Source organism: Rana temporaria, chromosome 3 (assembly GCF_905171775.1).
Source record: "Rana temporaria chromosome 3, aRanTem1.1, whole genome shotgun sequence".
Classification (NCBI taxonomy): Eukaryota; Metazoa; Chordata; class Amphibia; order Anura; family Ranidae; genus Rana; species Rana temporaria.
The window spans coordinates 428,798,058-428,810,673 of NC_053491.1; the positions used below are offsets into that span (position 1 = coordinate 428,798,058).

At 46.4% G+C, this 12,616-nt stretch overlaps 1 protein-coding gene across 2 annotated transcripts in view; it reads left to right on the top strand.

Moving 5' to 3' along the window:
- Positions 1 to 499: 499 nt before the first annotated feature.
- The window catches only part of EVI5L (ecotropic viral integration site 5 like), a 90,812-nt gene continuing 78,695 nt past the window's right edge, over positions 500 to 12,616 (top strand). Inside the window, exon 1 of one of the 2 annotated variants that reach the window (XM_040346306.1) lies at positions 500 to 838. The gene's annotated coding sequence lies outside the window, so the exon portion shown is untranslated. The remainder of the gene's footprint in view (positions 839 to 12,616) is intronic. The other variant, XM_040346307.1, reaches the window with a different exon arrangement.

Sequence of the window (12,616 nt, forward strand, 5' to 3'; positions counted from 1 at the left end):
CCGAGAGGGAAAATGTAATCTGATAGATTACTCGTTACCCTCAGGAGGCTCATCATTACCTAACGGCGTTTATTTAAACGCTGTTAGTTACAACACTGTAGGTGATACATGCTAGCACATTAGGCCTTGGTCTTGCAGGTTTTTATTTTTGCTATGGTTTACTGCTGCTTTAAGTGGTTAAAGAATTGGTAAACTGCAATGTATTGTTTTATATTATTATATTCTATATATTGCCTTTATTTGCTCCATGCAGGGGTTTATATTTCAGTGATGGGAGGAGAATGATTACACTGCCTAGAAGTACACATCACACATTGATGATGATAGTGACAATAGTGGCAGCTTCTGCTTCTATAAAGATTCAGAAGGCGTGGTTGTTGCAGGGTCATGTGACCCGGTACAGGAGCGATACCCAAACTCTCTACACTTGCGCAGTACAGACGGAGGTTATACGGGCACGCGGACAGGAGGCGCGGGAGTGCGCACGCTAGCAGAGGACCCAGAGCTCCTCGAAAAGCCCCACTGCAATTATTGTTCTCGTCAAATCCCGCCCATCTGTCATTTTGCGGTTCGCCGATTGGCCCAGCTTTCCCTGTCTAATCTCTGATTGGTTGCACTTGCGGCGTTCTTGGCTCCGTCCCGCTGTCACCGGTTTGGCTTTTCATAGGCGGATGTAATGGTCAATCCATTGAACTCCACAACGTCATTGGTCATCTCTATTGGACGTCAGAAGGAGGCGGGGACATGCTGTGTGTCTGATTTCTCCGCTGCTCGGTGGTGTCGAGCCCCGGGGAGGGTGGAGCTGCGTGACAGCGGCGGCGGGGGCCTGGGGTTATAGGTGAGAACGAGCTACCTAACCACCTACCTACCGTGTGTCCCCAGTGTGATGGACGAGACGTCTGTGTGTGACAGGAGGACATGGGGGTGACTGAATGTCCCCGGGAGAGAGATGCGCAGAGCCTGGGAGTGTGTGTCCGTGACGTCATGTGTGGGAGCATCCAGATGTGTGTGACCTCATCAACCCCGAGAGCGATGCTGTCATTTCATCCCCCTGCATCGTCTATATACCTGGTGTACCTACCTCTCTGTGTATATCCGGTGTACCTACCTCACTGTATATCCACCTCCCTGTATACCCAGTGTACCTACCTCCCTACACCATATATATATATATATATATATATATATATATATCAGACACCTACCTCACCTACCTCTCTACACCATATATATATATATATATATATATATATATACACCTGACACACCTACCTAACGGCACCCCTCCTATATGTATATACCTCACTGTGTATACCCCACCTACCTCCCTATACACACACACACCTCAGACACCTAACTCACTGTGTATACCTACACTATATATATATACAGTGATGAAAATAAGTATTTGAACACCCTGCTATTTTGCAAGTTCTCCCACTTGGAAATCATGGAGGGGTCTGAAATTGTTATCGTAGGTGCATGTCCACTGTAAGAGACATAATCAAAAAAAAAAAAATCCAGAAATCACAATGTATGATTTTTTTAACTATTTATTTGTATGATACAGCTGCAAATAAGTATTTGAACACCTGAGAAAATCAATGTTAATATTTGGTACAGTAGCCTTTGTTTGCAATTACAGAGGTCAAACGTTTCTTGTAGTTTTTCACCAGGTTTGCACACACTGGAGGAGGGATTTTGGCCCACTCCTCCACACAGATCTTCTCTAGATCAGTCAGGTTTCTGGGCTGTCGCTGAGAAACACAGAGTTTGAGCTCCCTCCAAAGATTCTCTATTGGGTTTAGGTCTGGAGACTGGCTAGGCCACGCCAGAACCTTGATATGCTTCTTACAGAGCCACTCCTTGGTTATCCTGGCTGTGTTCTTCGGGTCATTGTCATGTTGGAGGACCCAGCCTCGACCCATCTTCAAAGCTCTAACTGAGGGAAGGAGGTTGTTGCCCAAAATCTCGCAATACATGCCCCCCCGGTCATCCTCTCCTTAATACAGTGCAGTCGCCCTGTCCCATGTGCAGAAAAACACCCCCAAAGCATGATGCTACCACCCCCATGCTTCACAGTAGGGATGGTGTTCTTGGGATGGTACTCATCATTCTTCTTCCTCCAAACACGGTTAGTGGAATTATGACCAAAAAGATCTATTTTGGTCTCATCTGACCACATGACTTTCTCCCATGACTCCTCTGGATCATCCAAATGGTCATTGGCAAACTTAAGACGGGCCTTGACATGTGCTGGTTTAAGCCGGGGAACCTTCCATGCCATGCATGATTTCAAACCATGACGTCTTAGTGTATTACCAACAGTAACCTTGGAAACGGTGGTCCCAGCTCTTTTCAGGTCATTGACCAGCTCCTCCCGTGTAGTCCTGGGCTGATTTCTCACCTTTCTTAGGATCATTGAGACCCCACGAGGTGAGATTTTGCATGGAGCCCCAGTCCGAGGGAGATTGACAGTCATGTTTAGCTTCTTCCATTTTCTAATGATTGCTCCAACAGTGGACCTTTTTTCACCAAGCTGCTTGGCAATTTCCCCGTAGCCCTTTCCAGCCTTGTGGAGGTGTACAATTTTGTCTCTAGTGTCTTTGGACAGCTCTTTGGTCTTGGCCATATTAGTAGTTGGATTCTTACTGATTGTATGGGGTGGACAGGTGTCTTTATGCAGCTAATGACCTCAAACAGGTGCATCTAATTTAGGATAATAAATGGAGTGGAGGTGGACATTTTAAAGGCAGACTAACAGGTCTTTGAGGGTCAGAATTCTAGCTGATAGACAGGTGTTCAAATACTTATTTGCAGCTGTATCATACAAATAAATAGTTAAAAAATCATAAATTGTGATTTCTGGAATTTTTTTTTTTTGATTATGTCTCTCACAGTGGACATGCACCTACGATGACAATTTCAGACCCCTCCATGATTTCCAAGTGGGAGAACTTGCAAAATAGCAGGGTGTTCAAATACTTATTTTCCTCACTGTATGTATACATGCGCACACACACACACACACACACACACAATCTCACAAAAGTGAGTACACCCCTCACATTTTTGTAAATATTTTATTCTGTCTTTTCATGTGACAACACTGAAGAAATGACACTTTGCTACAATGTTGTGTAGTGAGTGTACAGCTTGTATAACAGTGTAAATTTTCTGTCCCCTCAAAATATCTCGACACACAGCCATTCATGTCTAAACCGCTGGCAACAAAAGTGAGTACACCCCTAAGTGAAAATGTCCAAATTGGGCCCAAAGTGTCAATATTTTGTGTGGCCACCATTATTTCCCAGCACTGCCTTAACCCCTCTTGGGCATGGAGTTCACCAGAGCTTCACAGGTTGCCACTGGAGTTCTCTTCCACTCCTCCATGACAACATCACGGAGCTGGTGGATGTTCGAGAGCTTGTGGTCCTCCACCTTCCATTTGAGGATGCCCCACAGATGAGGTGGTGCGTCCATACGGGAGCCGCCCCCTCTCTCCTGCCACTTCTCTCTCACCATAGAGAGATTCATGCATTACATGAATCTCTCTATGGCCGCCGCTGACACCCCCTATTCAGGCACTCGGTCCCTTGCCAGGTGCCTGAATTACAGCGGCGAGGTATTTTTTTGAATCACCTGATCAGACCCATGGGCTGTAATAGGCGTCAAAAAAGGTGAACAGCAAGCGCCATGCTGGGCGCTTACAGTTCACTCAGCTGTGTTAGAGAAGCGAATGAATATTCACTTTCCTAACACTGAACCGCCTCTCTGCCAATCAGGTGCTTGGGTCTGTTACCTGTCACCTTTATTGGCTGTAACGACAGGCGCTGTCATTGGATGCCTATCAGGCGTCCAATCATAGGAGAGGACGGGAGGAATGGGTGGGAGAAGATATGGAGGACACCGCTCGCCGCCGTAACCCACTGCCCACCCAAGACAGGGTTAGTGCCGGGCAGACAGCAGGCGGCACAGTGGCAGCCTTTGATGGGCAGTGAGGCTGCAATTAATAAAAAAAAATTGAGCACCAGCCTCCTCACCTGGTTGCCGCCACACACGCTTGACACCATCTGAACCAAATAAGTTTATCTTGGTCTCATCCGAGTAATCCATGTCCTTAGTCTGCTTGTCTTCAGCTGTTTGCAGGCTTTCTTGTGCAGCATCTTTAGAAGAGGCTTCCTTCTGGGGCGACAGCCATGCAGACCAATTTGATGCAGTGTGCGGCGTATGGTCTGAGCACTGACAGGCTGACCCCTCCCCCACCCCTTCAACCTCTGCAGCAATGCTGGCAGCACTCATACGTCTATTTCCCAAAGACAACCTCTGTATATGACGCTGAGCACATGCACTCAACTTCTTTAGTTGACCATGGTGAGGCCTGTTCTGAGGGGAACCTGTCCTGTTAAACCCCTGTATGGTCTTGGCCACCATGCTGCAGCTCAGTTTCAGGGTCTTGCCAATCTTCTTATAGCCTAGGCCAGTGATGGCGAACCTTGGCACACCAGATGTTTTTGAACTATATTTTCCCATGATGCTCAACTACACTGCAGAGTACTTGAGCATCATGGGAAATGTAGTTCCAAAACATCTGGTGTGCCAAGGTTCGCCATCACTGGCCTAGGCCATCTTTAAGTAGAACAATTATTTTTTTTCCGTTTTCTCAGAGTTCTTTGCCATGTTGAACTTCCAGTGACCAGTATGTGAGAGTGATGCCGCGTACACACCATCACTTTATGTGATGAAAAAAAAAACGACGTTTTTAAAAACGTCAATTTAAATGACCGTGTGTGGGGGAAAACGTCGTTTTATGTCTTGTGAAAAACGACAAAAAAAAATTGAAGCATGCTTCAATTTTTTGTGTAGTTTTTCAAAACGTCGTTTTTTGTGTCACAGAAATTGACCGTGTAGCAAAAAACGACGTTTAAAACGAAGTTTTTAAACCCGCGCATGCCCAGAAGCTACTTATGAAGCAAGCTTCAATGGAAAAAAGTGGTGAACGTAACCTCGCTTTGCTAGAGCATTGTGAGAAAAACGATGGTGTGTAGGCAACGTCGTTTTTGAAAATTGAAGTTTCAAAAACGTCGTTTTTTACTTCACAGAAAATGTCGTTTTTTTTCCATCACATAAAGTGATGGTGTGTATGCGGCATGAGAGCGATAACGCCCAATTTGACACACCTGTTCCCCATTCACACACATCCAAAAGGTGTTCTATCGGGTTGAGGTCAGGACTCTGTGCAGGCCAGTCAAGTTCCTCCACCCCAAACTCACTCATCTATGTCTTTATGGACCTTGCTTTGTGCACTGGTGTGCAGCAATGTTGGAACAGGAAGGGGCCATCCCCAAACTGTTCCCACAAAGTTGGGAGCATGAAATTGTGCAAAATGCCTTGGTATGCTGACACCTTAAGAGTTCCCTTCACTGGAACTAAGGAGCCAAGCCCAACCCCTGAAAAACAACCCCTCACCATAATCCCCCTCCACCAAATGATTTGGACCAGTGCACAAAGCAAGGTCCATAATGACATGGCAGAGAGAGTTTGGAGTGGAGGAACTTGACTGCCTGACCTGAACACCTTTGGGATGAATTAGAGCAGAGACTTTGAGCCAGGCCTTCTCGTCCAACATCAGTGCCTGACCTCACAAATGCACTTCTGGAATAATGGTCAAACTTTCCCATAGACACACTCCTAAACCTTGTGGACGGCCTTCCCAGAAGAGTTGAAGCTGCTATAGCTGGAAAGGGTGGACCAACTCAATATTGAACCCTACGGACTAAGACTGGGATGCCATTAAAGTTCATGTGCGTGTAAAAGCAGGCGTCCCAATACTTTTGATGATATAGTTTACCTGAGATGCCTATCTCCCTGCACACCTCCTATGTGTATAATGCCCATGCTGTTGTGCAGGGACATGAATGGTCACTTTGTGTGCCTAAAATAAAGTTTAAAAAAAGCAAACCGCGTGATACACTCAAACACCGACATTCAAAGGCACCAATCTTCTACTTGTTCTGTGCAATGGTATGACACGGCGGCCCTGAACGTCCTCTTCTGGGGTCTCCTGCTGGTGCTCTTGATTTGATTGATGGCAGCAGGAGCCCCTTGCCTCTCTATCCTGTGTAAGGATGAGCTCAGGCGTGTTTGTGACCCGCACGTGCAGAGCCCGTCAGGAGGTCGGCACTGCACATCGCTAATCGCAGGCAGTGAGACATTGTCCCAACCCGTGGCTGCAGAGATCGAGAAATGTCTCAATGCCTGTGATTAGCGCTATGCAGTGAACATGCCTGAGCTTTTTCTTAGTCCTGTGAATGCAGGGAGTGAGGAGAGAGCTGCAGCAAATGCGCACAGCGCTGGCTGAAGTGAGAAAGGGGGCAGGCGGGGTGATAAAAAATACTTGCTGCTGGATTCACGTAGGGCGGCGTATGTTTTAGCCGGCGTAGCGTATCGTATTTACGCTACGCCGATGTAAGTCAGAGAGGCAAGTGCTGTATTCACAAAGCACTTGCCTCCTAAGTTACGGCGGCGTAGCGTAAATGGGCCGGCCTAAGCGTGCCTAATTCAAATGTGGAACAGGGGGGCGTGTTTTATGTTAATGATTCGTGACCCGACGTGATTGACGTTTTTAACGAACGGCGCATGCGCCGTCCGTTGACATATCCCAGTGTGTACGCCGCAAGGACGTCCAGCCCCATTCACGGACGACTTGCGCAAACAATGTAAAATTTTCAAAATTCAACGCGGGAACGACGTCCATACTTAACATTGGCTAGACCAGCTATTTTGTGACTAACTTTACGCCTGAAAACGCCTTACATAAACGGCGCATCTTTACTGCGACGGGAAAGCGTACGTTCGTGAATAGGCGTATCTCGCTGATTTACGTATTCTAGGCGTAAATAAGCGTTCACGCCCCTAGCGGCCGGCAGAACTAGACAGGCCGTCGTATCTTAGCTACATTTAAGTGTAACTAAATTTGAGAATACACTTAAATGTACGACAGCGCAGATTCAGAGTTACGACGGCGTATCTACTGATACGCCGGCTTAACTCTTTGTGAATCTAGCTATTGGACTTTTTTTACCTTCACAAATATACTCAATATAGTAACTGGCCTCAGGTGAAGCACAGAGGTGAAACACATCTTCCTACATAAGTTGTACCTCTTTACATGCAGTCTTCTCATCTCTACATCTATTCAAAGTGCAGAATATATAAAGCTTTTCTGAGTTGTCAGAAAAAAGGAGGCGGAGAGCTGAGGTTACACTCTGCAGAGCTCAGTGAGGAGAGCGCTGAGAGCTGATTGGAGGGAAGGAGCACACAAGGACACAGCTGTGGCTGTCAATCAGCTGGAGGCTCCTACCCTGTCACCTTTTTTCGCTTGGTGTCAGGAAAACTTGTCAGAAGTGATTCATGCTGATAGAGGAATGAAGCAGCAGACAGAAATTACATTTAGTGCTATGTAATGAGACAAGTACACATTATAGAGGGATATGCTTTGTTCATACTTCATGTCTGAGGTTTACGAACATTTTAATACAGGGAATGCATTAGGGTAAACAATGTCCTGGCTTTAGGACCACGTTATGGTTAAACTTCCAGCTGCTGTTCCCTACTGAATTATTGGCAGGGTGTCGGGTGTTTTTCTACCTACAGTACATATTTTGCATGAAAAGCTGTCCTTTTTTTTTTTTCTCGTCCCATAAAGTTGGGACCCCTCACATTATTGTAAATATTTTATTATATCTTTTCATGTGACAACACTGAAGAAATGACACTTTGCTACAATGTAAAGTAGTGAGTGTACAGCTTGTATAACAGTGTAAATTTGCTGTCCCCTCAAAATAACTCAACACAGCCATTAATGTCTAAACGGCTGGCAACAAAAGTGAGTACACCCCTAAGTGAAAATGTCCAAATTGGGACCAATTAGCCATTTTTCCTCCCCGGTGTCATGTAAATCGTTAGTAAGGATGAGCTCAGGCATGTTTACAACCCGCACATGCAAAGCCCGCCAGGAAGTCGACACTGCACAGCGCTAATCACAGGCAGTGAGACATTTCCCGATCCCTGCAGCCGCGGATCGGGAAAATGTCTCACTGCCTGTGATTAGCGCAATGCAGACTTTCTGGCGGGCTCTGCACGTGCGGGTTGTGAACACGCTGGAGCTCATCCTTACTCGTTAGTGTTACAAGGTCTAAGGTGTGAACGGGGAGCAGGTGTGTTGAATTTGGTGTTATCGCTCTCACTCTCTCATACTGGTCACTGAAAGTACAACATGACACCTCATGGCAAAGAACTCTCTGAGGATCTGAAAAAAAAGAGCTGTTGCTCTACATAAAGATGGCCTAGGCTATAGGAAGATTGGCAAGACCCTGAAACTGAGCTGCAGCATGGTGGCCAAGATCATACAGCGGTTTAACAGGACAGGTTCCCCTCAGAACAGTCCTCGCCATGGTCGACCAAAGAAGTTGAGTGCACGTGCTCAGCGTCATATCCAGAGGTTGTCTTTGGGAAAGAGACATACAAGTGCTGCCAGCATTGCTGCAGAGGTTGAAGGAGTGGGGGGTCAGCCTGTCGGTGCTCAGACCATACACCACACACTGCATCAAATTGGTCTGCATGGCTGTCGTCCCAGAAGGAAGCCGATAAAAGAAGATGATGTGCAAGAAAGCCTGCAAACAGACTAAGGACATGGATTACTGGAACCATGTCCTGTGGTCTGATGAGACCAAGATAAACTTATTTGGTTCAGATGGTGTCAAGCGTGTGTGGCGCCAACCAGGTGCGGAGTACAAAGACAAGTGTGTCTTGCCTACAGTCAAGCATGGTGGTGGGAGTGTCATAGTCTGGGTCTGCATGAGTGCTGCCGGCACTGGGGAGCTACAGTTCATTGAGATAACCATGAATGCCAACATGTACTGTGACATACTGAAGCAGAGCATGATCCCTTCAGAGACTGGGCTGCAGGGCAGTATTCCAACATGATAATGATCCCAGACACACCTCCAAGATGACCACTGCCTTGCTAAAGAAGCCGAGGGTAAAGGTGTTGGACTGGCCAAGCATGTCTCCAGACCTAAACCCTATTGAGCCTCTGTGGGGCATCCTCAAATGGAAGGTGGAGGAGCGCAAGGTCTCTAATATCCACCAGCTCTGTGATGTCATCATGGAGGAGTGGAAGAGGACTCCAGTGGCAACCTGTGAAGCTCTGGTGAACTCCATGCCCAAGAGGGTTAAGGCAGCGCTGAAAAATAATGGTGGCCACACAAAATATTGACACTTTGGGCCCAATTTGGACATTTACCTAATTTGAGCTGTCTTCAGGCTCGGGCACGGTAGCCCATTCATTTGAATGGGCTGCTGTGCCCACGTTTCCCGTAGGAAAAAGGTGTATGCATGTTTTTAAAAACGTGGCTGCAGGGACGTCGCATGGTCTTTTTGACCATGTGGTTTTATTGCGGTCCACACCAGTTCGGCTTTGAAATCGCGCTACTTCTGCGCAATTTTGAAGCAGCAGATCTGTGACGTTGTTTGAACAGAAGCCTATGCAAGTTGCAGTGAAATCGGCAAAAAGTAGTGCAGCAGCCATTTTGAAAGTCGCTACGACATGAGTTGCAGCAATTTGAAGGGTTGCAATGGAATGCGTATTGTCATGCCATTTGAAACTGACAATTTGCACCAGTGTGAATGAGGACTAAGGGCCTCTCATCGGGCACTGCCCCCCGCTGGTCTGAGAGGCCCCACTGCCCCAGCAGGCTCTATATACAGTTTTGTTTCCATGGGCTGATTGCAGTTTTTTTGCGGCGACTGTGTTACTATGGTAATGGACCTTGCGTGCCCCTGTGTAGGAGAAGGCTGGTCCTTTGCCCACAGGGGTGGCATCCTGGTGTTGACACAAAGTGACGACTAATGGAGACACCACTGGCCACCTTGGGAGAGCTTGTGTCCTAACAAGCGACTTCTCTGCCAATCCCGCTGGTTTATTGTTCTTCGGCGGACCGTAATTCTATTTCTTGTAGCGAGTAGAAAGATTGCAGAACTAAAAATACATCAAATCGCCTCTCAATGTTTTTAAGCCGCTACTAGAAATAAAATTACAGGCTAAAAATAAAAAGACCTCTCAGCAGGGCTGTTTAGAAAGGAAAAGTAGCCCTGGTATAATGTTGGGGCCCATTCAGACCTGCAGTACGGGATGTAACCCACATCACCATGTGCACAGGTTAGCCATGGTCTTCAATGGCGCTGTGTGCGTTGCATCAAAGTGCGTCGTAGAAAAAAAAGCTCTTGTCTGTTTTGTAACCGGTGTAACTTTCATAGTACTAAAACTGAGATATCAAAAATATTTTTTTATTACAGAATTTTATATGAATAATAAAACAATTTTTGTACAAAGCATGGATATCATTGTTTGAGCTATGGCCTCGTAGGCTGGCATTTAATGAATTTAATCAATTTTCTTGTACAATTTTATATTTACCAAAACCATATAATATGAGGTCATAACTAAACACTTTTCATTTGTAGCCAGTCAGGCAGGCCATTGCACTACATGGCTAAAGATCAATCTAAAGGAAGTTTAATAAGAAAAATGTATAATGTATGGCCAGCCTCTGTCTAGACCAGGGAAACTTTCTAAACAAAGGGCCAGTAGGCGGGGAAATGGCGCCCCATCATTGAAATTTTGAATATTTTTTTATTGTGCAATGCTAAAATTAATTATTTAAATTAATCTAAATTTAAAGTGGAGGTTTTTTAAATGAATGCAGTACTTACCGTTTTAGAGATAGATGTTCTCCGCGGCTTCCGGGTATGATCTTCGGGACTGGGCGTTCCTATTTGATTGACAGGCTTCCGACGGTCACATACAGCGCGTCACGAGTTGCCGAACGTCGGTGCGGCTCTATACGGCGCCTGGACACCGACGTTCAGCTACTTTCGGAAACTCGTGACACGCTGTATGCGACCTTTGGAAGGCTGTCAATCAAATAGGAATGCCCAGTCCCGCAGCCCATACCCGGAAGCGGCGGGAGAACATCGAAGACGGTAAGTACTGCATTGATTTAAAAAAAAAAACACCCGATTCTGCTTGGTAAAATTAGCCTCAATCTAATGTTAATTTTTTTTTTTCGGGTGAACATGAAAAATATATGTCTACTTCTCTAAAGTATACAAGGAGAGGTCCCCCCCCCCCCTTTAAAGCGATATGGATGCAGGCATCTCTCCCTCTGCTTTATTGTATTCTGACATTGTATCCCCCCGTCGGAATACAAGATCATCACTGCAGGCAATGGCTGCAAGCGCAGGACGTTCGACGATAGACCAGCTTATGTTGAACAGACAGAGGTACACACTGAGCAAAATGTGCCTTGTTCCTGCTGAACTGGCTGATTTTTCAGTCCATGTATACCATGCTTCAGTGGGAGGGCTGGTGCCCCATTGTTGGAGTCAGTTGGAGGAATGGTGCGTCAGTGGGAGGGATGGTGTCCCATTGCTGGTGTCGGTGGGGAGGGATGGTGCCCCATTGTTGTGTAAATGCAGTATTTCTGTCTTATTTTGAAATGGTGCCCCATTGCTGGCTACAGTGTTTGGGATGGTGCCCCGTTGCTGGCATCAGTGGGAGGGATGGTGCCCCATTGTTGTGTAGATGCAGTATATGTGTCTCTTATTTTGGGGTGGAGCCCCATTGCTGTCGCCAGTGGGAGGGATGATTCCCCAAAGGGCCGGATAAAGTCAAGCAAAGGGCTGCATCCAGTCTACTGCCAGAAGAAGACGACCCATGGTCTAAGAATCGTGTTGAGATTTGGATATGCCACGATAACAGGTCAGTGTGACCGGCTCTCAATGGAGGTCCTGGGCAGCCACGGAGCGGATTGCAAAAGGGTCTTGTATGTGTTTGAGTCCAGTTGAGACACGCATCAGACCCCAGGCATGAATGGAGTCAGAAAAGTAATGCAGACACTGAAAAGTGCAGTGTTCCTTTACTTTGGAGATTAATGGGGAGGTGCCCCCTTAGGTCAGTGAAGAAGTTGACCATACGATTAACTGACCAAAATTAGCTTGATGGGCGCATGGAATATTGTCAGCAGCTGCTGTTCCGGTGTTGTCCGAGTACAATAACCAGTATTGCGGTTTCATCCATAGCTTGGAAGGAGGCTTCTGTAAAGGCCCTGTACACACGGTCGGAATTTCCGGCAAGAAAAGTCCGATGTGAGCTTTTGGTCGGAAATTCCGACCGTGTGTATGCTCCATCGGACTTTTCCTGTCGGAATTTCCACCAACAAAAATTTGAGAGCTGGTTCTCAAATGTTCAGATGGAAAAAATTCCAATCGGAAATTCCGATCGTCGGTAGCAATTCCGACGCACAAAATGCCGATGCATGCTTGGAAGCATTGAACTTCATTTTCTTGGCTTATCGTAGTGTTGTACGTCTCCGCATTCTTGGCGGTCGAATGTTCAAAGAACTTTTGTGTGACCGTGTGTATGCAAGCCAAGCATGAGCGGAATTCCATCGGAAAAACCAACCAAGGTTTTTCCAACGTCCAAGATCTAAGAGGAAGTAAAAAATAAATCTCCCAGCAGGACATAGACCACATCCCTTCCATACTCTGTCCA